Genomic DNA, 26126 nt, shown 5'->3' with positions numbered 1-26126 from the left:
TTGTTCGAATAGCTTCGTTAATTTGAGTCAGTAATACCCAGAGCACGCATAACATTCAATATTTCAATTAATTGCATTCATTTTTGCACCATGTGATCAATTATCAGTTATAAACATGTATTTTTCTTCTCTATACTGACTGCAGCGTGATCTATTTTCCCTCGCGCACATGATAGACAGTTGCTGGTCGGAGCACATCCCCGCTGAGCTGGAGGAGCGGGTTTTAAAAGCCAATTTATGTGGTCGGAGGCCCGTATGGATGTTGTGACGCAATTGCAGGGCTTCTAGAGGCACCCAGAGGCTAAATTGAACTCTGTACCACATCGTCACGCGCCTCTAAAATGTTGTAACAAGGTGGAGGGCTCCGTATAGCTCCGCATTGACATGATTGGTTGACGGTAGGTGAGGGCGGGAGGTCCTGTATAAGCACAAACTCACTTCCTCGAAAACTTACTTCACAACAGCTCTGCGCTGCTCGGCGAAGCGCAACCGGAATGATGGCCCTGACTTCTGCAGAGGCCGTATCACCATAAATGCTGCACGGCCAAAACAGACGTCAAATGACCATGTCGCTCCTTTAATCTTTCTGTAGAATTCATTGTGGCCAACAGGTCAAACGAACTACTAAAATGAATGAGTTACTCTGAAAAAAGATATAACTCTTGAGTCAGTAAAAAGAGTCGTTCAAAAAGAACGAATCGTTCGCAAACTGCACATCACTAATTAGGTCATGTGTAGTGTTAGTTTCATCCGCTGTTGTACAATATATACGCTGAACAAAAATATAAACGCCACATGCAACAATTTCAAAGATTTTACTGAGTTACAGTTCATATAAGGAAATCAGTCAATTGAAGTAAAGCCATTAGTCCCTATTCTATGGATTTCACATGACTGGGAATACAGATATGCATCTGTTGGTCACAGATACCTTAAAAAAAAGGTAAGGGCGTGGATCAGAAAACCAGTCAGTATCTGGTGTGACCCGTGGCGACCCGTCATTTTGAGGCCCACAAAGCAGGTCGGCTCTGCAAAGCTCAGTGCTTTCTGTGGTGGTGAGGCAGGCCAGCAGAAAATAGGAGCATTGCTCCGTGATTTAGCTCAGTGTTCTGTCACTCATGGGGACACTACGTCACCCGCCTTTAGGAAGAGTAGACATCAAGAATGTGAGCCCTTTGGGTGCTGCCATGGAGTTACATTAGAACTACCCTTCCAAGAAGGGTCAAGGTCATTAGCCACAAATAAAATGAAGTCAAACACGTTATATCTACAGTAGTCTTGATTGGACTGATCATGTCAACATCTTACTTTCAACATCTTAGCAAGCAGTCGTCATCATAAATCAAGTAGACAATCTACTGGCAAATCCTTTTTAATCCTTGTCATATGAAAATGAAGATAAATTATGGATAAAACGTATCGGTGCTCATCGGCCATTGGACATAAACATTACACAACAAGATGGAGATGGCAAATTCAAAAATGAGTTGTTTGGAAGGAATCAGTGACAGCGGCTAACCGCAAACATTGCAACTGGGAAGTCAGACTGGGAAAATACGTTTTCAACGGTCATCCAACTCGGAATTGTAAATCTTTTTCTTTGATGACAAAATTTGCCAACGAAGGGCTGCCACGCACAAGGTGAGTCCAAAAATGTCTTATATGCTGCTGCATAAATTATGTAATATGCCAGAGAGCCATATCAGCCCTTTCAGCTATGTTTTTTAAAAAGGTAGTAAACGAGGCTGAATGAATTGTTTCGCTGCCAGGTATCCTGGAAGGATATTTACCTCATCCCGTCAGTCGAGGATGCCTGGTCGTTCTTTAAAATGAATTTCCTCACCATCTTAAATAAGCATGCCCCTTTCAAAAAATGTAGAACTAAGAACAGATATAGCCCTTGGTTCACTCCAGACCTGACTGCCCTTGACCAGCACAAAAACATCCCGTGGCGGACTGCAATAGCATCGAATAATCCCCGCGATATGCAACTGTTCAGGGAAGTTAGGAACCAATACACACAGTCAGTCAGGAAAGCAAAGGCTAGCTTTTTCAAACAGAAATTTGCATCCTGTTGCTCTAACTCCAAAAAGTTTTGGGACACTGTAAAGTCCATGGAGAACAAGAGCACCTCCTCCCAGCTGCCCACTGCACTGAGGCTAGGTGACACGGTCACCACCGATAAATCCATGATAATCGAAAATTTCAATAAGCGTTTCTCTACGGCTGGCCATGCTTTCATCCTGACTACCCCAACTCCGGCCAACAGCTCCGCACCCCTCGAAGGTACTTGCCCGAGCCTCCCCAGCTTCTCCTTCACCCAAATCCAGATCGCAGATGTTTTGAAAGAGCTGCAAAACCTGGACCCGTACAAATCAGCTGGGCTAGACAATCTGGATCCTCTCTTTCTAAAATTATCTGCCGCCATTGTTGCAACCCCTATTACCAGTCTGTTCAACCTCTCATTTTGTCCGAGATCCCTAAAGATTGGAAAGCTGCCGCAGTCATCCCCCTCTTCAAAGGGGGTGACACTCTAGACCCAAACTGTTACAGACCTATATCCATCCTGCCCTGCCTTTCTAAAGTCTTTGAAAGCCAAGTTAATAAACAGATCACTGACCATTTCGAATCCCACTGTACCTTCTCTGCTGTGCAATCCGGTTTCCGAGCTGGTCACAGGTGCACCTCAGCCACGCTCAAGGTATTAAATGATATCATAACCGCCATCGATAAGAGACAGTACTGTGCAGCCGTCTTCATCGACCTGGCCAAGGCTTTCGACCCTGTCAATCACCGTATTCTTATTGGCAGACTCAATAGCCTTGGTTTCTCAAATGACTGCCTCACCTGGTTCACCAAGTACTTCGCAGATAGAGTTCAGTGTGTAAAATCGGAGGGCCTGTTGTCCGGACCTCTGGCAGTCTCTATGGGGGTACCACAGGGTTCAATTCTCGGGCAGACTCTTTTCTCTGTATATATCAACGATGTCGCTCTTGCTGCGGGTGATTCCCTGATCCACTTCTACGCCAACGACACCATTCTGTATACATCTGGCCCTTCTTTGGACACTGTGTTAACTAACCTCCAAACGAGCTTCAATGCCATACAACACTCCTTCCGTGGCCTCCAACTGCTCTTAAACGCTAGCAAAACCAAATGCATGCTTTTCAACCGTTCGCTGCCCGCCTGCCCGACTAGCATCACTACTCTGGACGGTTCTGACCTAGAATACGTGGACAACTACAAATACCTAGGTGTCTGGCTAGACTGTAAACTCTCCTTCCAGACTCATATCAAACATTTCCAATCCAAAATCAAATCTTTCTATTTCGCAACAAAGCCTCCTTCACTCACGCCGCCAAACTTACACTAGTAAAACTGACTGTCCTACCTATCCTCGACTTCGGCGATGTCATCTACAAAATAGCTTCCAATACTCTACTCAGCAAATTGGATGCAGTCTATCACAGTGCCATCCGTTTTACATTTACATTTAACATTTAAGACATTTAGCAGACGCTCTTATCCAGAGCGACTTACAAATTGGTGCATTCACCTTATAATATCCAGTGGAACAACCACTTTACAATAGTGCATCTAAATCTTTTAAGGGGGGGTTAGAAGGATTACTTTATCCTATCCCAGGTATTCCTTAAAGAGGTGGGGTTTCAGGTGTCTCCGGAAGGTGGTGATTGACTCCGCTGTCCTGGCGTCGTGAGGGAGCTTGTTCCACCATTGGGGTGCCAGAGCAGCGAACAGTTTTGACTGGGCTGAGCGGGAACTGTGCTTCCTCAGAGGTAGGGAGGCGAGCAGGCCAGAGGTGGATGAACGCAGTGCCCTTGTTTGGGTGTAGGGCCTGATCAGAGCCTGAAGGTACGGAGGTGCCGTTCCCCTCACAGCTCCGTAGGCAAGCACCATGGTCTTGTAGCGGATGCGAGCTTCGACTGGAAGCCAGTGGAGAGAGCGGAGGAGCGGGGTGCCGTGAGAGAACTTGGGAAGGTTGAACACCAGACGGGCTGCGGCGTTCTGGATGAGTTGTAGGGGTTTAATGGCACAGGCAGGGAGCCCAGCCAACAATGAGTTGCAGTAATCCAGACGGGAGATGACAAGTGCCTGGATTAGGACCTGCGCCGCTTCCTGTGTGAGGCAGGGTCGTACTCTGCGAATGTTGTAGAGCATGAACCTACAGGATCGGGTCACCGCCTTGATGTTAGTGGAGAACGACAGGGTGTTGTCCAGGGTCACGCCGAGGCTCTTAGCACTCTGGGAGGAGGACACAAGGGAGTTGTCAACCGTGATGGCGAGATCATGGAACGGGCAGTCCTTCCCCGGGAGGAAGAGCAGCTCCGTCTTGCCGAGGTTCAGCTTGAGGTGGTGATCCGTCATCCACACTGATATGTCTGCCAGACATGCAGAGATGCGATTCGCCACCTGGTTGTCAGAAGGGGGAAAGGAGAAGATTAATTGTGTGTCATCTGCATAGCAATGATATGAGAGACCATGTGAGGGTATGACAGAGCCAAGTGACTTGGTGTATAGCGACAATAGGAGTGGGCCTAGAACAGAGCCCTGGGGGACACCAGTGGTGAGAGCACGTGGTGCGGAGACAGATTCTCGCCACGCCACCTGGTAGGAGCGACCTGTCAGGTAGGACGCAATCCAAGCGTGGGCCGCGCCGGAGATGCCCAGCTCGGAGAGGGTGGAGAGGAGGATCTGATGGTTCACGGTATCAAAGGCAGCAGATAGGTCTAGAAGGATGAGAGCAGAGGAGAGAGAGTTAGCTTTAGCAGTGCGGAGAGCCTCCGTGACACAGAGAAGAGCAGTCTCAGTTGAATGCCCAGTCTTGAAACCTGACTGATTAGGATCAAGAAGGTCATTCTGAGAGAGATAGCAAGAGAGCTGGCCAAGGACGGCACGTTCAAGAGTTTTGGAGAGAAAGGAGAGAAGGGATACTGGTCTGTAGTTGTTGACATCGGAGGGATCAAGTGTAGGTTTTTTCAGAAGGGGTGCAACTCTCGCTCTCTTGAAGACGGAAGGGACGTAGCCAGCGGTCAAGGATGAGTTGATGAGCGAGGTGAGGTAGGGGAGAAGGTCTCCGGAAATGGTCTGGAGAAGAGAGGAGGGGATAGGGTCAAGTGGGCAGGTTGTTGGGCGTCACAAGACGCGAGATTTCATCTGGAGAGAGAGGGGAGAAAGAGGTCAAAGCACAGGGTAGGGCAGTGTGAGCAGGACCAGCGGTGTCGTTTGACTTAGCAAACGAGGATCGGATGTCGTCAACCTTCTTTTCAAAATGGTTGACGAAGTCATCCGCAGATAGGGAGGAGGGGGGAGGGGGAGGAGGATTCAGGAGGGAGGAGAAGGTAGCAAAGAGCTTCCTAGGGTTAGAGGCAGATGCTTGGAGTTTAGAGTGGTAGAAAGTGGATTTAGCAGCAGAGACAGAAGAGGAGAATGTAGAGAGGAGGGAGTGAAAGGATGCCAGGTCCGCAGGGAGGCGAGTTTTCCTCCATTTCCGCTCGGCTGCCCGGAGCCCTGTTCTGTGAGCTCGCAGTGAGTCGTCGAGCCACGGAGCAGGAGGGGAGGACCGAGCCGGCCTGGAGGATAGGGGACAAAGGAAATCAAAGGATGCAGAGAGGGAGGAGAGGAGGGTTGAGGAGGCAGAATCAGGAGATAGGTTGGAGAAGGTTTGAGCAGAGGGAAGAGATGATAGGATGGAAGAGGAGAGAGTAGCGAGAGAGAGAGAGCGAAGGTTGGGACGGCGCAATACCATCCGAGTAGGGGCAGAGTGAGAAGTGTTGGATGAGAGCGAGAGGGAAAAGGATACAAGGTAGTGGTCAGAGACTTGGAGGGGAGTTGCAATGAGATTAGTGGAAGAACAGTATCTAGTAAAGATGAGGTCAAGCGTATTGCCTGCCTTGTGAGTAGGGAGGGAAGGTGAGAGGGTGAGGTCGAAAGAGGAGAGGAGTGGAAAGAAGGAGGCAGAGAGGAATGAGTCAAAGGTAGACGTGGTCACCCAGAACTGTGAGAGGTGAGCCATCCTCATGAAAGGAACTTATCAAGGCGTCAAGCTCATTGATGAACTCTCCAAGGGAACCTGGAGGGCGATAAATGATAAGGATGTTAAGCTTGAAAGGGCTGGTAACTGTGACAGCATGGAATTCAAATGAGGAGATAGACAGATGGGTCAGGGGAGAAAGAGAGAATGTCCACTTGGGAGAGATGAGGATTCCAGTGCCACCACCCCGCTGGCTCGATGCTCTAGGGGTATGCGAGAACACGTAGTCAGACGAGGAGAGAGCAGTAGGAGTAGCAGTGTTATCTGTGGTAATCCATGTTTCCGTCAGCGCCAGGAAGTCTAGGGACTGGAGGGTAGCATAGGCTGAGATGAACTCAGCCTTGTTGGCCGCAGACCGGCAGTTCCAGAGGCTGCCGGAGACCTGGAACTCCACGTGGGTCGTGCGAGCTGGGACCACCAGGTTAGAGTGGCAGCGGCCACGCGGTGTGGAGCGTTTGTATGGCCTGTGCAGAGGGGAGAGAACAGGGATAGACAGACACATAGTAGACAAGCTACAGAAGAGGCTACGCTAATGCAAAGGAGATTGGAATGACAAGTGGACTACACGTCTCGAATGTTCAGAAAGTTAAGCTTACGTTGCAAAAATCTTATTGACTAAAATGATACAGTACTGCTGGCTGGTGGAGTAGGCTAGCTAGCAGTGGCTGCGTTGTTGACTTTGAACGTGTAGCTGGCTAGGTAACCTCGATAGTTTCAGTACTACACCTTGTCATGATACAAAGCAACTTTGTAGCTAGCTAGCTAACATAACACTAATCAAGACGTTCCTTGTAATGTATTTAGTTTCTACAATGCTGCTCGTCGGTAATAGTTGGCTGGGTTAGGAAAAATGGCGTCGCAGGGGACGGAAATAGCTGGCTAACTAACCTCGATGGCTGGCTAGCTAACCTCGGTAATTACTAGACTACACAATTATCAAGCTATGACAAAGACAACTAAGTAGCTAGCTAGCTAACACTGCACTAGTCAAATCGTTCCGTTGTAAAGTATTAGTATCTACAGCGCTGCTAGTCGGTAACGGTTGGCTAGCTAGCAGTGGGTTAATGATGACTAGGTGTGTTGACTAAGTCTGGCGCCGCCTCGCGGCTGGCTAGCTCACCTCGATAATTACTCAAACTACTTACCAAAGCACCTTATAGCACATACCACCCACCACTGCAACCTGTATGCTCTAGTCAGCTGGCCCTCGCTACATATTCGTCGCCAGACCCACTGGCTCCAGGTCATCTACAAGTCTATGCTAGGTAAAGCTCCGCCTTATCTCAGCTCACTGATCACGATAACAACACCCACCCGTAGCACGTGCTCCAGGTATATCTCACTGGTCATCCCCAAAGCCAACACCTCCTTTGGCCGCCTTTCCTTCCAGTTCTCTGCTGCCAGTGACTGGAACGAATTGCAAAAATCGCTGAAGCTGGAGACTTACATTTCCCTCACTAACTTTAAACATCACCTATCTGGCAGCTAACAGACCGCTGCAGCTGTACATAGTCCATCTGTAAATAGCCCACCCAATCTACCTACCTCATCCCCATATTGTTTTTATTTACTTTGCTGCTCTTTTGCACACCAGTACTTACACACCATCATCTGCTCATCATCATCTGCTCATCTATCACTCCAGTGTTAATCTGCTAAATTGTAATTCCTTTGCTACTATGGCCTATGTATTGCCATACCTCCTCATGCCATTTGCACACACTGTATATAGACTTTCTATTTTTTCTATTGTGTTGACTGTAAGCTTGTTTTTTCCATGTAACTCTGTGTTGTTGTTTCTGTTGCACTGCTTTGCTTTATCTTGGCCAGGTCGCAGTTGTAAGTGAGAACTTGTTCTCAACTAGCATACCTGGTTAAATAAAGGTGAAATAAAAAAAACAATTTTTTTTTTTTTTAAAGGCTCCGCTGATAGCCAGGTGTAGCGGTGGTAAGGATTCACTACATTTTGCTTGATAGAAAGCTCTGCTGTTGGGACAGGTTTATGTAGGCCTAACAGTTTGTGGGCACCGCTTTTCGCCGTTTAGTGCAATTAATGTATTGTTTAGTGTTGTGTTGTGTAGTGTAGTGGCTTTGCTGGCATGCATCTAAGAAAAATTTGAGGGGAGTTTGCCCCACCAAGATTTACATGCTAAAATCGCCACTGGGTGTGACCACCGTTTTCCTCATGCAGCGCAACACATCTCCTTCGCATAGAGTTGATCAGGCTGTTGATTGTGGTCTGTGGAATGTTGTCCCACTGATCTTCAATGGCTGTGCGAAAGTTGCTGGATATTGGCGGGAACGGGAACTCTGTCATACACGTCGATCCAGAACATCACAAACATGCTCAGTGTGTAACATGTATGGTGAGTATGCAGGCCATGGAAGAACTGGGACAATTTCAGCTTTCAGGAATTGTGTACAGATCCTTGCGACATGGGACCGTGCATTATCATGCTGCACCATGAGGTGACGGCGGCGGATGAATAGCAAGACAATGAGCCTCAGGATCTCGTCACGGTATCTCTGTGCATTCAAATGCCATCGATAAAATGCAATTGTGTTTGTTGTCTGTAGCTTACGCCTGCCCTTATGCCTGAGCTCCCAAGTGGTGCAGCGGTCTAAGGCACTGCATCTCAGTGCAAGAGGCGTCACCTCAGTCCCTGGTTTGAATCCAGGCTGTATCACATCTAGCTGTGATTGGGAGACCCATAGGACAGAGCACAATTGGCCCAGTGTCGTCCAGGTTTGGCCGGATTAAGCCGTCATTGTAAATAAGAATTTGTTCTTAACTGACTTGCCTAGTTAAATAAAGGTTAAATACTCAAAAATAAAAAATACCGTCACCATACGGCACTCTGTTCACAATGTAAAACAGATGAGCTTCCCTGAGATGGTTTCAGACAGGGCTGGCCTGGGCTGGCGTGGTTACACATGGTCTGCGGTTGTGAGGCCAGTTGGATGTACTGCCAAATTCTCTAAAATGACCTTGGAGGTGGCTTATGGTTGAGAAATGAACATTCAATTCTCTGGCTACAGCTCATGTGGACATCCCTACAGTCAGCATGCCAATTGCACGCTCCCTTAAAACTTGAGAACATCTGTGGCATTATGTTGTGTGACAAAACTGCACATTTTAGAGTGGTCATGTATTGTCCCCAGCACAAGGTGCACCTGTGTAGTGATCATGCTGTTTAATCAGCTTCTTGATATGCCACACCTGTCAGGTGGACGGATTATCTTGGTAAAGGAGAAATTCTCACTAATAGGGATGCAAACATTTCTGGGATCTTTTATTTCAGCTCATGAAACATGGGACCAAGACTTTACATGTTACGTTTGTATTTTTTTTCAGTATAGAAAACAGAATTTTGACTGCACTAGGCCTTTATGGTACTCTGTAAAGAGGTAGGGTTTCTGAAGTTTTTCAGGAAGAGGGCCAGGAACTCTCCTTCCACCATTTGGGTGCCAGGACAGAGAAGAGCTTTGTTTGGGCTTAGTGGGAGCTGACCCCCGTAGGGAGACATGAATGCCATCTAGAGGACTTGAAGGGAATTTGTGTAGCAATATCTGAAACAAGTGCTTTCCATACAGTCTTAGCATGCTCTCATAACAACTAAATGCAAACCATTAAAGCTAATCAAACTAGCTGTTAACCTCTTGCAGTATATCTCCTAACATCCCCTATCCAGACTTCTCACTATCTTTATTATTTGAACTTACGCAGCACTATTAAGCATCAACAAATACTTGACACATGACCTTGCTACTGAAGAGAATGTTTAGTAACAGTATTAAGCATCAAGGAATACTTGACACATGACCTTGCTACTGAAGAGAATGTTTAGTAACAGTATTAAGCATCAAGGAATACTTGACACATGACCTTGCTACTTCAGGAAATGTTTAGTAAACCATTTGGCGTCTAATCCCTTGTAATTGAAAACATGAAAGGCCAATTCCTTTGTTTCTAAAGCAAGCACTATCCCATTTGCAAGAAGATAGACAATAAGAATCAATTAGTGTAAAATGTAAAGTTTATAAGGCATTATTCAACATCAAATGCACAATACAACTATGGAAGGAATTAGGAAAGCATAATGACAATACAAATATTTGACATTTTCTTTTGAAATGTACTTTTTTCTGTTTATACAATCGTTATATCGAGACCTTTCTTGTAACAACATCTGCATTATGTAGGCTTCTCTGAATTAAAAAATAAATACATTATTTCACCTCTATTTAACCAGGTAGGCCAGTTGAGAACAACTGCGACCTGGCCAAGATAAAGCATAGCAGTGCGACACAAACAACAACATACATGGAATAAACAAATGTACAGTCAATAACACAATATAAAAAATCTATATGCAGTGTGTGCAAATGATGAATGAATTCTCAAATGCAATGTTTCCATCACAATCTCTCCCACAAGTATTTCTTAGTTATGAAGAACAAGATCTAACGGTGTTTTAGAGGAGGTAGTTTGTATAGTATTTCAACATCAGCTTGTCCAGTTCATTGTGAAAGATCCATTCTATTCAACCAATAATGGTTGGCAGTACTGTACATACTTCAAATTGTGTGTATGTATGATCATACAAAACAGAAATGAGAAAGCACGCTATGAGAAACCACGCACAACTAATTATTACTGTGGGAAAATGCTCTGCTGTACATCCTGTATAGTCGGTGTAAAGCCCCAGCCTGGGAAAAGAAAGGCTTAATATGTTGGGGGTTTGGTTCTCTCACACAAAGTTACCCTTATCACAAAGTTATTTCTCACACCTCAATGGAAAACAACAATGTCACTAACTTGACTAAAGCCATACAAATGTACATTCATCTAATTATTCATTTGGAAGTACTAATTAAAGATGCATTACTGTAATTATTTGATTATACAGTAAGTTGTCTGAAAAATGTAGGACATTCTCAACCGTTATAGTACTTGTTCTGAATGAAGAACTAATGTGCTAATTCAATAAAACATTAAAACATTGGTTTCGAAATGATTTACAAAAGTGTTTTGTTTTGTTGATTTTTTACATCTGGAGGATGCCGTGCCAGCTAGTGTAATGAGGCAGTTGTACAGCCAGATAAATAACTGCGGATATGTGTGGGTGAGACGCTTCAAATGACACACTTCCTGTTTTACCCCACATTTTCCCATATGAAGAATTTTGTGTTGTAACGAATAACAGAGACAACATTATGTGATGCTGAAGTTTCTCAAATTACAAAAAGAAAACAGACTGAAACAAGTCTTACACATGCGGAAAGCCTACCTGTCACGTCCTGACCATAGAGAGCTCTTATTTTCTATGGTAGAGTAGGTCAGGGCGTGACTGGGGTGTTTATCTAGTTTATTTATTTCTATGTTGTGTTCTAGTTTCTTTTTTCTATGCTGGGGTTTTTGTATGATTCCCAATTAGAGGCAGCTGGTCATCGTTGTCTCTAATTGGGGATCATATTTAAGTTGTTGTTTTTCCCACCTGTGTTTGTGGGAGATTATTTTGAGTTAGTGCATGTTGCACCGCTGTCGTCACGGTTTGTTATTAGTTTATTCTTTGTCTCGCTAAGTTTCACATTCAAATAAAAGATGTGGAACGATACTCCCGCTGTGCCTTGGTCTCCTTCTTCAGACGAATGTGACACTACAAGCAGAGAGACTGGACAAAATGTATAATATCATTCAGATCTTTTCACTGACTCTAAATCGCACATCTTTCTTTTAGGTACTTTTAGTGTACTATTTTAGCATATGTTTAGAGGATGTTGCTAAGCCAGCACAACATATACAGTATACACAACAAAATAGTTGTGGTTGAGGAGAAACATGCATCACACAACATAGCAGAAATAAACATGCTGAAAGTTAGAGCTTTGTCTTCAGCCAAAGAGTAATATAAAAAAACATGAGGGTCGTATTAAAGGCTCAAATTAAATCTTGACTAAAGCCATACAAATGTACATTCATCTAATTATTCATTGGGAAGTACTAATTAAAGATGCATTACTGTATTTGATTATACAGTAAGTTGGCTGAAAAATGTAGGACATTCTCAAATTTGATTTGAGCCTTAAGCCAGCACAACGTATACACAACAAAATAGTTGTGGTTATGGTTGAGGAGAAACATGCATCACACAACATAGCAGAAACAAACATGCTGAAAGTTAGAGCTTTGTCTTCTGCCAAAGAGTAATATAAAAAACACATGATATATATATTGCCATCCGTTTTGTCACTAAAGCCCCATATACTACCCACCACTGTGACCTGTTTGCTCTCGTTGGCTGGCCCTCGCTTCATACTCGTCGCCAAACCCACTGGCTCCAGGTCATCTACAAGACCCTGCTAAGTCCCCCCTTATCTCAGCTCACTGGTCACCATAGCAGCACCCACCTGTAGCACGCGCTCCAGCAGGTATGTCTCTCGTCACCCCCAAAGCCAATTCCTCCTTTGGCCGTCTCTCCTTCCAGTTCTCTGCTGCCAATGACTACAACGAACTACAAAAATCTCTGAAACTGGAAACACTTATCTCCCTCACTAGCTTTAAGCACCAACTGTCAGAGCAGCTCACAGATCACTGCACCTGTACATAGCCCATCTATAATTTAGCCCAAACTACCACCTCTTCCCCTACTGTATTTATTTTGCTCCTTTGCACCCCATTTTCTATTTCTACTTTGCACTTTCTTCCACTACAAATCTACCATTCCAGTGTTTTACTTGCTATATTGTATTTACTTTGCCACCATGGCCTTTTTTGCCTTTACCTCCCTTGTCTCACCTCATTTGCTCACATTGTATATAGATTTATTTTTCTACTGTATTATTGACTGTATGTTTGTTTTACTCCATGTGTAACTCTGTGTTGTTATATGTGTCGAACTGCTTTGCTTTATCTTGGCCAGATCGCAGTTGTAAATGAGAACTTGTTCTCAACTTGCCTACCTGGTTAAATAAAGGTGAAATAAAAATAAATACAAAAATATTGGATCACAGATGAAATGGAATGCTACATAGACCTTTACAGAGTCCCAGGAGTCATTGCTGGATCGAGTGTCCACTTATTTGAAAAGTGCAGTGACATGAATCCTTTAACTAGCCACAAGGTCATACATACCGTAAATTCCTAACTATAAGCCGGAACTTTTTTCCCAGCTTTGAACCTCGCGGCTTAAACAATGACGCGGCTAATATATGGATTTTTCCCGCTTTCAATTATTTATTTTTTTTTAAAACACATTCTGTGACGTGCTCAGTTTTTTGGCGGCATGAAGCTTTCATTAGACCAATGAAATTGCCGAACGGGTTAAGGTCAAACAACTTTTTTGTTTACTGTTTAGATTAAATCGAGCGCTCTCAAACTTCCCATCATTCTGATTATGGTAGTCATTTTGTCACCCTCATCATGGCAAAGACACAGAGAAATGCATATGATGCAGCTTTCAAGTTGAAGGCGATTGATCTGGCTGTTGGAAAAGGAAATAGAGCTGCTGCACGGGAGCTTGGTCTTAATGAGTCGATGATAAGACGTTGGAAACAGCAGCGTGAGGAATTGACTCAGTGCAAAAAGACAACTAAAGCTTACTGCTAATTTTTTATTTTTTGTTACAAGCCGTGTTTCGTTAAAGCCTATTTATTTTTGTTACAAGCCGTGTTTCGTTAAAGCCTATTTATTTTTGTTACAAGCCGTGTTTCGTTAAAGCCTGTGTAAAGTTCATTTGTTTCAATGTACCGGTAGGCACCTGCGGCTTATAGACATGTGCGGCTTATTTATGTTCAAAATATATTTATTTTTTTAATTCAGTGGGTGCGGCTTATATTCAGGTGCGCTTAATGGTCCGGAAATTACGGTAGTATGTTTAACAGTTCGCCATTACTGCATTAACTCACACAAATTCCATTGATAATATTATTAGCCTCAGCAATTAAATGTATGACTTAGAAAACCTGTACAAATGTAATCTCTTGTAATCTTCCCACTATAATCTCCTGTGTTTGATGGTGTATTGTGTAAATGGGGCTAAATACATCCCTACATGTTTTTCACACAAAAGATGACCAAGCTTCCCAAAACTGTCACACACTTGTTCACATTCTTGTGTCTTCAGTGTATTCGCAATGTGTTTATCACTTTAATTGAAAATTGACAAGCAGTATAAATAGAAAAATGACAAGGTTATTGGAAATTCAGTTAGAGAATCATCAGCTGTCTTCCTGGCCCACCTCCAAATGCTTTTCAGGGGTCAAAAAGTTCCATCCAATGGGCAAGTGGATCACATAAATGCCGACTAAAAGGTTTAGATTACGTGCATTTCAACTACCACAACTTACAACACCACAGAGTACCAAATAATAACTGATGTTTAAAGGAAAGTCATCAGCAGTTTTTAAGGGCAATGTTGCATTTCAAACCTGGGCAAATTCTGCTGACTTCCTTGTGCCTGCAAACTTCCTATGTGAATTTCACAGAAAAGAAGATTAATAATAAATTGGAGGTTGATCACTAACATAGACACTGAAAAGTTTGACCGTGTAATGTTGAAGTGCAGGAATACTATATTATCGGCTACCTACATTATAACAATTAGGGGTTCAACAAGGGTTCTTCTAAGAGCGTCAAAGTTCTCAGAAGAACCTTAGGGTTCTTGGCACTGAAAATTGCCCCTAAAAGGCTCTTCCAAGAATCCCATAGGAGGTGGGGTTTATCGAGGAACCTCCTTAGCTGGTGGAGGTTCTCAATTTAAGGTAAGGCTTGTCCCTTGTATGATCTAAATTTATATTGGCTTATCTATTTCTTCATATTTGTGCAAATCTTTCTAAAACAATAAATGGACACAATTCAATGGATATCAATCAACAAAGACATAAGAATATTTAGGCTATAAGAATATGTTGAAGGCTAGCTGTATTGGGTGCAGATGACTGAACTTTTTTGTGTCTGTGTCTGCAGGTATACAGAGGAGGAGGCATACAAAGGTATGCCAATTGGTATTGGTTTGTTATGCAGATCACTTGGACCATCCTCCTCCCTTGCCTCTTCAAATGATTCCAACCTCCTAGTGTGGAAATATATACTGCTCAAAAAAATAAAGGGAACACTAAAACAACACATCCTAGATCTTAATGAAATAAATAATCTTATTAAATACTTTTTTCTTTACATAGTTAAATGTGCTGACAACAAAATCACACAAAAATAATCAATGGAAATCCAATTTATCAACCCATGGAGGTCTGGATTTGGAGTCACACTCAAAATTAAAGTGGAAAACCACACTACAGGCTGATCCAACTTTGATGTAATGTCCTTAAAACAAGTCAAAATGAGGCTCAGTAGTGTGTGTGGCCTCCACGTGCCTGTATGACCTCCCTACAACGCCTGGGCATGCTCCTGATGAGGTGGCGGATGGTCTCCTGAGGGTTCTCCTCCCAGACCTGGACTAAAGCATCCGCCAATTCTTGGACAGTCTGTCATGCAACGTGGCGTTGGTGGATGGAGCGAGACATGATATCCCAGATGTGCTCAATTGGATTCAGGTCTGGGGAACGGGCGGGCCAGTCCATAGCATCAATGCCTTCCTCTTGCAGGAACTGCTGACACACTCCAGCCACATGAGGTCTAGCATTGTCTTGCTTTAGGAGGAACCCAGGGCCAACCGCACCAGCATATGGTCTCACAAGGGGTCTGAGGATCTCATCTCGGTACCTAATGGCAGTCAGGCTACCTCTGGCGAGCACATGGAGGGCTGTGCGGCCCCCCAAAGAAATGCCACCCCACACCATGACTGACCCACCGCCAAACCGGTCATGCTGGAGGATGTTACAGGCAGCAGAACGTTCTCCACAGCATCTCCAGACTCTGTCACGTCTGTCACGTGCTCAGTGTGAACCTGATTTCAGCTGTGAAGGGCACAGGGCGCCAGTGGCAAATTTGCCAATCCTGGTGTTCTCTGGCAAATGCCAAACGTCCTGCACGGTGTTGGGCTGTAAGCACAACCCCCACCTGTGGACGTCGGGCCCTCATACCACCCTCATGGAGTCTGTTTCTGACTGTTTGAGCAGACACATGCACATTTGTGGCCTGCTTGAGGTCATTTGCAGGGCTCTGGCATTGCTTCTCCTGCTCCTCCTTGCACAAAGGTGGAGGTAGCGGTCCTGCTGCTGGGTTGTTGCCCTCCTACGGCCTCCTCCACGTCTCCTGATGTACTGGCCTGTCTCCTGGTAGCGCCTCCATGCTCTGGACACCACTGACAGACACAGCAAACCTTCTTGCCACAGCTCGCATTGATGTGCCATCCTTGATGAGCTGCACTACCTGAGCCACTTGTGTGGGTTGTAGACTCCGCCTCATGCTACCACTAGAGTGAAAGCACCGCCAGCATTCAAAAGTGACCAAAACATCAGCCAGGAAGCATAGGAACTGAGAAGTGGTCTGTGGTCCCCACCTGCAGAACCACTCCTTTATTGGGGGTGTCTTGCTAATTGCCTATAATTTCCACCTGTTGTCTATTCCATTTGCACAACAGCATGTGAAATGTATTGTCAATCAGTGTTGCTTCCTAAGTGGACAGTTTGATTTCACAGAAGTGTGATTGACTTGGAGTTACATTGTGTTGTTTAAGTGTTCCCTTTATTTTTTGAGCAGTGTATATAAAACAGGTTTTTGACTGCACTTGGCCTTTAAGGTTTTCTGTAAACAGGCTAAATATTAAGCCTTGTCTCTGGCAGCTGCAGTTTTATGATTAGAACTGAGAGTGCGTGCGCATGAGCCGTTATACTCCCCACCCATTGCCGAACAAGTATGTAAGCCCACAAGCAATTTAACCAAACAACTCTGGCCGCACCGCTTGATATAGAACTCTCCTCCAATGACTGTAGATTAAGTGGACAAGTTATACCGTGGATGCTTGCTTAGGCACACAGGCTACGCACAGTCTTCAATTTCAGGGCTACTTATTGCAACGGGAGCAGAGGTCCTTTATTGGTGAGTAGGCTTATAAAATACTTAGTGCTCTCCACTCACCATTGCCCTCGTTCGTTAATCCCTTTCAGACTGTTTCCTCACTGTCGTACACGAACCTGAGTTGCGCGTGACGCCTTCCACTTTTTTATTGTTGGCCCATTATTATAAACATCTGAATAAGTCTATGTCATCTAGATCAGTGGTTCCGACGAGGACCTCTGGGGGTACTTGGCCCATCCACAGAGGGTACTTGACTAATGAGACCATAGGCTTACTGGTAAAATCACACGAGGTACTCCGGGCAGAGCAAAATTCAGTTGGTGGTACAGTAATCGAAAAGGGTTGAGAACCACTGATCTAGATAATTTAGTGTCAAACTGCTGTAACTATCACATGTAGGCAATGTAACCACTTGATTTTCCTTATCCTGCTCTGATATTTTGTAGCAACTCTTATTTACATTTTCAGAAATTGTTTGCAATCTTTTTTCTTCTAAGGATAAACTATTTTGTTGAGTCCTTGTGGTTTTCAGAATTGGAAAAATGAAAGGCATACTCTACTATGATTTTATGGTCCACTTATGTTTTAATTAAATAACTGGTTTTAGTATAAAGCACATATGAAGTAACCTAACCAGTCAGATATTCATTGCTAGTTATGCAAGACACAGAACTGCTGTATTGTCTAGTTGCCTAGTATTTCATAAGACCACGGCCCAGAACCGGACTACTGCCCCAGACCCCCACCCCCAATTCTGTTTTTATGACAGAAACATGTCCAGTTTTATAATTCTATTTCTACACATTTTGTCACAAGGCTAAGAGAGTACTTTGCTGTTTTAAGGCTAATTCCTTGCAATTCTACACATTTTGCAATTTAAAAAAACAAAGGTTGGGGACACAACTGTAATCCGGCACTGAGAAGGCATCAGTAACACTACTCTTGAAGTGCTTGAAATCTACATTTGTGATAATTGTCCCCCACAATGAAATCGGGGAAGGGACTGAGACTTTCTCTGTCCATCAGTACATTACACTCTTAGCAAAAAAGGTTCTGCATTGAACCAAAAAGGCTGTTATTGCTTGCTTCATATATGGGACCCCTTAAGGTTCTATATAGAACCCTTTTGTAGGGTTCTTTGATCAGAAACCCGGGGGTTCGTCATCACTGAACCAAAATTGCTTCCATGTAGAACCACTGAGTTCCATACAGGGTTCTATTTTGAACCAATTTCGGGTTCTTTACAGAACCTTAAAGCTGCAATATGTAACTTTTTGGGCGACACGACTAAATTCACATAGAAATGTGAGTTATAGAGCTGTCATTCTCATTGAAAGCAAGTCTAAGAAGCAGTAGATCTGTTCTATATGCGCTATTTCTATGCTTCCCGTGCTAAAGTTTAGTTTTAATATTATACATAATTTAGCACAGAAAGCGTGGTCATTAACTACAATGACCATAATCCATTGCGCACCTACTTTTCCGGCCTGTAAGATTATTTTATGCCTGCTACATTAGGTTAGTGTGGAACAGAAAGACAGAGAGAGAAAAGAGACAATCGAGAGGAATAGATAGCAGTTGCTTTGCGAGGTATCTCTACCTGAAAATACATGATCTAAGTGATTGATCATTGGTATTCAGCAGTCATAAATGTATGACTTATTTTCTTTGAAGAACGACTAATATAGTGATTTTGTCAGAGAGCATAGGCAGCAGCTTTATAGAGATGAGATGACTTGGGATTAAATAATAAAGTAATCAAATAAAACAAATGTAATATACACAACAACTGAAATAAGTTCTGCAATTCTCTTCTATTTTGTTCGCAGGTTCATCCTGAATAAGGTTAGAGGGGTAAACCTGTAACATTGTTTTTAGTGTTTCAACTTTCTCCTGACGAGAGAATGTAGAAGGATGAAATGACTGTTTCAGCACACAATGGGGAATATCTGAGGAATCTATGAAATAGTGACATTTAATAAGTGATCCTTAGCCATGTGCTCCGAGCCAGATCTCACCCCACCTATCTTCCTCAGGAGGATCCTGTTCCCAACGGCCTGAGAGCTCTCCCTGTCTTCTATGCTATCACCATGGCCATCAACCTCTTCTCGATCATGTTCACTGGAGCCCCCCGTGAGTACACACTCTCAGTCACTATGCACACATACACCCCAATCACTTCATCCTCCCAAAACACTCTCTCACAGCACTAATGCAGGGACCATTGAAACCCTCTGGAGCACCCTTGATGCCTTATTAAAAAGTGTCACTGGAGGCATAAAGGAGTCTGCTATGATGAAATGTGTTAATATTTCAGTCCAATGTTTTGTCATTCAGCGTATTTAACTACCTGCCTTTTTTTTAAGAAAACATTCTGCTGTCAGAACCTCTGAAATTACATGTCTTATACTATGCTGTGGGATACAATTTTATTTTATTGCACACAGGCACATCCAACAATATAGGCTACTGTGTATGATATTGCTCACATATTTACCACACTCGTTTTCATGCTTGCCAACATAATTATACACTTACCCTTACTCACGTGTTCAGTTTCTCAGACATTCAAAGTAACACAACTGATGCTGATAATATCACTCATGCCAACAGACACACATAATCAAAACCACACAATCTTGTAAGGCTTCATTTAGAAGATATGAAATGTTCTCTTGGGAGCCCCTCATTGTATCTATGGCAGTAGGAGAGTTATTGTCACTGCATTACAGTATTTGCTATCCTGTATATTTGTATTATTGCTGTAAATTGTGTTTTGCTCCCTGTCTCTCACATCTGTCAAATTTGATTGACTCGTTTTGATCTGTAACATTTTATTGGCTACTGGATTAAATAGGTAAGTATTGAGAAAATGTGCATTAGTAACCGCTATAGTATAAAAACATGTTAATAAGTTGAAACAATAGGTTGGTACTTAAACTTAGCAAAAAAAGAAACATCCCTTTTTCAGGACCTTGTCTTTCAAAGAGACTCATATCTCTCTCACTAGCTTTAAGCACCAGCTGTCAGAGCAGCTCACAGATCACTGCACCTGTACATAGCCAATTTGTAAATAGCCCATCCAACTAGCTCATCACCATATTGTTATTTATTTTATTTATTTTGCTCCTTTGCACCCCAGTACCGCTACTTGCACACTCATCTTCTGCACATCTATCACCCCAGTGTTTAATTTGCCATACTGTAATAATTTTGCCACTATGGCCTATTTGCCTCACCCCCTTATCCTACCTCATTTGCACACACTATATATAGACTTTCTCTATTGTATTATTGACTGTATGTTTGTTTATTCCATGTGTAACTCTGTGTTGTTGTTTGTGTCGCACTGCTTTCCTTTATCTTGGCCAGGTCGCAGTTGTAAATGAGAACCTGCACAGGATCGGTACATCCGAACATCACACCTGTGGGACAGGTACAGGATGGCAACAACAACTGCCCGAGTTACACCAGGAACGCACAATCCCTCCATCAGTGCTCAGACTGTCCGCAATAGGCTGAGAGAGGCTGGACTGAGGGCTTGTAGGCCTGTTGTAAAGCAGGTCCTCACCAGACATCACCGGCAACAACGTCGCCTATGGACACAAACCCACCGTCACAGGACCAGACAGGACTGGCAAAAAGTGCTCTTCACTGACGAGTCGCGGTTTTGTCTCACCAGGGGTGATGTTCAATTTTGCGATTATCGTCGAAGGAATGAGCATTACAGAGGCCTGTACCATGGAGCAGGATCGATTTGGAGGTGGAGGGTCCGTCATAGTCTGGGGTGGTGTGTCACAGCATCATCGGACTGAGCTTGTTGTCATTGCAGCCAATCTCAACGCTGTGCGTTACAGGGAAGACATCCTCCTTCCTCATGTGGTACCCTTCCTGCAGGCTAATCCTGACATGAACCTCCAGCATGACAATGCCACTAGCCATACTGCCGTTCTGTGTGTGATTTCCTGGAAGACAGGAATGTCAGTGTTCTGCCATGGCCAGCGAAGAACCCGGATCTCAATCCCATTGAGCACTTCTGGGACCTGTTGGATCAGAGGGTGAGGGCCATTCCCCCCAGAAATGTCCGGGAACTTGCAGGTGCCTTGGTGGAAGAGTGGGGTAACATCTCACAGCAAGAACTGGAAAATCTGGTGCAGTCCATGAGGAGGAGATGCACTGCAGTACTTAATGCAGCTGGTGGCCACTAGATACTAACTGTTACTTTTGATTTTGACCCCCCCCCCTTTGTTCAGGGACACATTATTCCATTTCTGTTAGTCACATGTCTGTGGAACTTGTTCAGTTTATGTCTCAGTTGTTGAATCTTGTTATGTTCATACAAATATATACACATGTTAAGTTTGCTGAAAATAAACGCAGTTGACGTTTCTTTATTTGCTGAGTTTAGTAATGCACCATCCTAGTTGAAAGTGACCCTGATAAGTTCCTCTTCAGCACCTGTCTGACTCACATTATTTGTTGCTGCATATCCTCTTTCTGATACTGCTCATATCTGAGTATGTACACAAATAGCTTAGTTGGAAGTGAAAAAGTTCTCAAGAAATTCTACCACATGTCTCCTATCTCATGTGGTCATGAAGTAGGAAGGGACCGAGAAACAACGAATTAGAGACAGCAAGAGGGGTCATTTAGTTTGTACCATCCTAGTGATTATCTAAAAGGACTTTGAAGGCACAAGCAATAGTACACTCACTAGTGTACTTGACATTTGTGTATGGTAAATGAAACGGACAGTTTCTACTAAATTACTGAATTGTATGCATTTCTAGTTTTAGGAAAGGCATATAACCCAACTACACATTTTAACTGAAACATTTGAACAGAATGTGTTTGATGTGGTTGCTTTGACTGTAATATTGTACAGTGGCAAATGTTGCAATTCCCATACCAGGTGCTGTGTCAAAGGATGACCTTGAATTATGTGAAGGGTACATGCTTTAGTGAGAGCGCCTTCTACGCCTCACCCTTCTGTCCCCTGTGCCCTTGTCCTGTACACAGTGCTGGGGTTCGACCAAATGCCATGATGGGTAACACTGCTCATCTCACTGGGCTGCGCCCTCATCACAGCCTTGGTTGTGTGGTTCATCGTCTGTCCACGGCTCAAGAAGAAGATGAAGCGTAAATCTCATTGCTGTTATACAACTTCCAACTTTGAAAGGGAATCGATTGATGTAGAAATAATGCTGATTGCTGCCTTGCTGCTGTTTGTCCATCAGGTGAAGTGGCCTCCAGTCGCTGTGAAACTCCACTGATGGAGAAGACCCCCTCCAATCTTGCCCCACAGGAGCATCCCTCCACAATAAAACCTTGTGACTCCATTCCCCAGACACCACCAGCCGATAAGCAAAGGGTGGCCTTTAACATTGGAGGCTCAGAGGAGGCTGATCTGGACAGCAACATGGACACCAAAGACTTGGACATCAGCAATAGTGAGATCCCCTAGTGACAAAATGATTAAGCTTAATACTATTTTACCACTCATCTTTATTGTTTGAACTGAATGTATTGTTGCTGGTTATCCCTGTTAGGTATTAATGACAGAATGGGCCCCATGACTATCACAGACCCACATAGTGGCCAAGCCCACACTGTACAAAAGGACTCAGGGCTCTACAAAGACCTGCTACACAAGCTTCACCTGGCCAAGGTGGGAGACTGCATTGATGACGACGATGGACGACCCATACGGCGAAACAACAGCTACACCTCCTACACCCTGACCATCTATGGCATCCATGGGGACCGCAGATACAAGGGGGGGAGCTAGCAGATCAGCTCAGGAGATCACAGCTGGACAGCTACAACAGCTACCGCTTGGCAGAGGCAGATGGTGGTACAGTGGTTAAGGAGGAGGCAGAGGCTGTGGGGCTGACAATGGAGGCAGGCAAGGACATACTTCTAGAGGAGGATGAGCTGGAGGTGGACCGGCCAGAGGTCACACATCTCTTCCGGTTCATACAGATCCTCACTGCTTGTTTCAGCTCCTTCGCCCATGGAGGCAACGATGTCAGGTATGCTAGGACAGGGAATATTTAAGCAATAATTCTCGAGGGGGTGTGGTATATGGCCAATATACCATGGCTAAGGGCTGTACATAAGCACAACGAAACACAGAGTGCCTGTATACAGCCCTTAGCCGTGGTACTGTATATTGGCCATATACCACAAACCACTGAGGTGCCTTATTGCTATTACAAACTGGTAACCAACATAATTGGTAAAAATAAATGTTTTGTCATAACCATGGTATACGGTCTGATATACCACGACTGTCAGCCAATCAGTATTCAGGGCTCGAACTACCTAGTTTATAAAGATAAATAATTACTGTCTGCTTATTATTATAGGCTGATTAAGTGAAGTAAGTATGCTCTCCTTTTTTATTCTCTCTCAGTAATGCAATTGGTGGCCCTGTGGCTGGTGTATGAGAGTGGCTCTGTGGTGTCCAATGCCCCCACACCCATCTGGCTGCTTTTGTATAGAGGAGTGGGCATCACTGCTGGGCTCTGGGTGTGGGGACACAAAGTGATCCAGACCATTGGCAAGGACCTCACCCCAATCACCCCCTCCAGGTATACCATGCACTGAAACGATCTGTGTTTTACATACGTAAGTCTGTGGGCCAATACAACAAAATATCACATTGTTCAAACTCGCAAAGTCTATTCAGTATGAATATCATTCAATGTTCTCTTGTATCTTATTATACAGTATATAATTCTTGCGAATCTTATTTGCTCCTTCCAGTGGATTCAGCATTGAACTGTCCTCAGCGCTCACAGTGGTAGTAGCCTCTAATATTGGTCTCCCTGTCAGCACAACTCACTGCAAGGTAATTCAAGTTTAACTGTATAGATGAGTCGGGTCAATTTTGAGCCTAACAACAAAAAACTGTCTAGAGCGCTATACCACTGTTATTGAATAATTTGGAAAATTTGACTTATAATACCATAACGGAGGAATCGCATGACACTTAAATACGTAACAATTCATTCATTAATTGACCAGTGTGAGCTAGTAGAAACCAGTGTGAACCTGTGGATAGTGTTGAGTAAACTTGTTTTTGTTGTGTGCACTCAGGTGGGCTCTGTGGTTGCTGTTGGATGGCTGCGCTCAAGGAAGGCTGTTGACTGGCATCTGTTCAGGAATATCTTCATCGCCTGGTTTGTAACCGTCCCCATCTCGCCAACAGCGAGTTGCAGTAATCCAGATGGGAGATGACAAGTGCCTGGATTAGGACCTGCGCCGCTTCCTGTGTGAGGCAGGGTCATACTCTGCGAATGTTGTAGAGCATGAACCTACAGGATCGGGTCACCGCCTTGATGTTAGTAGAGAACGACAGGGTGTTGTCCAGGGTCACGCCAAGGTTCTTAGCACTCTGGGAGTAGGACACAATGGAGTTGTCAACCGTGATGGCGAGATCATGGAACGGGCAGTCCTTCCCCGGGAGGAAGAGCAGCTCCGTCTTGCCAAGGTTCAGCTTGAGGTGGTGATCCGTCATCCACACTGATATGTCTGCCAGACATGCAGAGATGCGATTCGCCACCTGGTTATCAGAAGGGGGAAAGGAGAAGATTAATTGTGTGTCGTCTGCATAGCAATGATAGGAGAGACCATGTGAGGATATGACAGAGCCAAGTGACTTGGTGTATAGCGAGAATAGGAGAGGGCCTAGAACAGAGCCCTGGGGGACACCAGTGGTGAGAGCACGTGGTGCGGAGACAGATTCTCGCCACGCCACCTGGTAGGAGCGACCTGTCAGGTAGGACGCAATCCAAGCGTGGGACGCGCCGGAGATGCCCAACTCGGAGTGGGTGGAGAGGAGGATCTGATGGTTCACCGTATCAAAGGCAGCAGATAGGTCTAGGAGGATGAGAGCAGAGGAGAGAGAGTTAGCTTTAGCAGTGCGGAGAGCCTCCGTGACACAGAGAAGAGCAGTCTCAGTTGAATGACCAGTCTTGAAACCTGACTGATTTGGATCAAAATTCTTATTTACAATGACGGCCTACCAAAAGGCAAAAGGCCTCCTGCGGTGACGGGGTCTGGGATTAAAAAATAATCAAATATAAACATAGGACAAAACACACATCACGACAAGAGACAACACAACACTACATAAAGATAGACCTAAGACAACAACATAGCAAGGCAGCAACACATGACAACACAGCATGGTAGCAACACAACATAACAACATGGTAGCAACACAACATGGTACAAACATTAATGGGAACAGACAACAGCACAGGGCAAGAAGGTAGAGACAATAATACATCACACAAAGCAGCCACAACTGTCAGTAAGAGTGTCCATGATTGAGTCTTTGAATGAAGAGATTGAGAAAAACTGTCCAGTTTGAGTGTTTGTTGCAACTCGTTCCAGTCGCTAGCTGCAGCGAACTGAAAAGAGGAGTGACCTAGGGATGTGTGTGCTTATGGAACCTTTAACAGAATGTGATTGGCAGAACAAGTGTTGTATGTGGAGGATGAGGGCTGCAGTAGATATCTCAGATAGGGGGAAGTGAGGCCTAAGAGGGTTTTATAAATAAGCATCAACCAGTGTGTCTTGCGAGGGGTATACAGAGATGACCAGTTTACAGAGGAGTATAGAGTGCTGTGACGCGTCATATAAGGAGCCTTGGTGGCAAATCTGATGGCCGAATGGTAAAGAACATCTAGCCGCTCGAGAGCACCCTTGCCTGCCGATCTATAAATTATGTCTCCGTAATCTTACATGGGAAGGATGGTCATCTGAATCAGGGTTAGTTTGGCAGCTGGGGTGAAAGAGGAGCGATTACGATAGAGGAAACCAAGTCTTAATTTAACTTTAGCCTGCAGCTTTGATATGTGCTGAGAGAAGGACAGTGTACTGTCTAGCCATACTCTCAAGTACTTGTATGAGGTGACTACCTCAAGCTCTAAACCCTCAGAGGTAGTAATCACACCTGTGGGGAGAGGGGCATTCTCCTTACCAAACCACATTACCTTTGTTTTGGAGGTGTTCAGAACAAGGTTAAGGGCAGAGAAAGCTTGTTGGACACTAAGAAAGCTTTGTTGTAGAGCATTTAACACA

The 26126-nt window shown here is 44.3% G+C and overlaps 1 pseudogene; it reads left to right on the top strand.

Annotated features, from left to right (window-relative positions):
• Positions 1–169: 169 nt before the first annotated feature.
• LOC106585316 (sodium-dependent phosphate transporter 1-A-like) lies at positions 170–24296 on the top strand (annotated as a pseudogene).
• The last annotated feature ends 1830 nt before the right edge of the window (positions 24297–26126 follow it).

This window comes from Salmo salar, chromosome ssa24 (genome assembly GCF_905237065.1).
Source record: "Salmo salar chromosome ssa24, Ssal_v3.1, whole genome shotgun sequence".
NCBI classification, from domain to species: domain Eukaryota; kingdom Metazoa; phylum Chordata; class Actinopteri; order Salmoniformes; family Salmonidae; genus Salmo; species Salmo salar.
The sequence above is the reverse complement of the archived record's forward strand: the minus strand, read 5'-3'. Positions and strand labels throughout refer to the sequence as shown.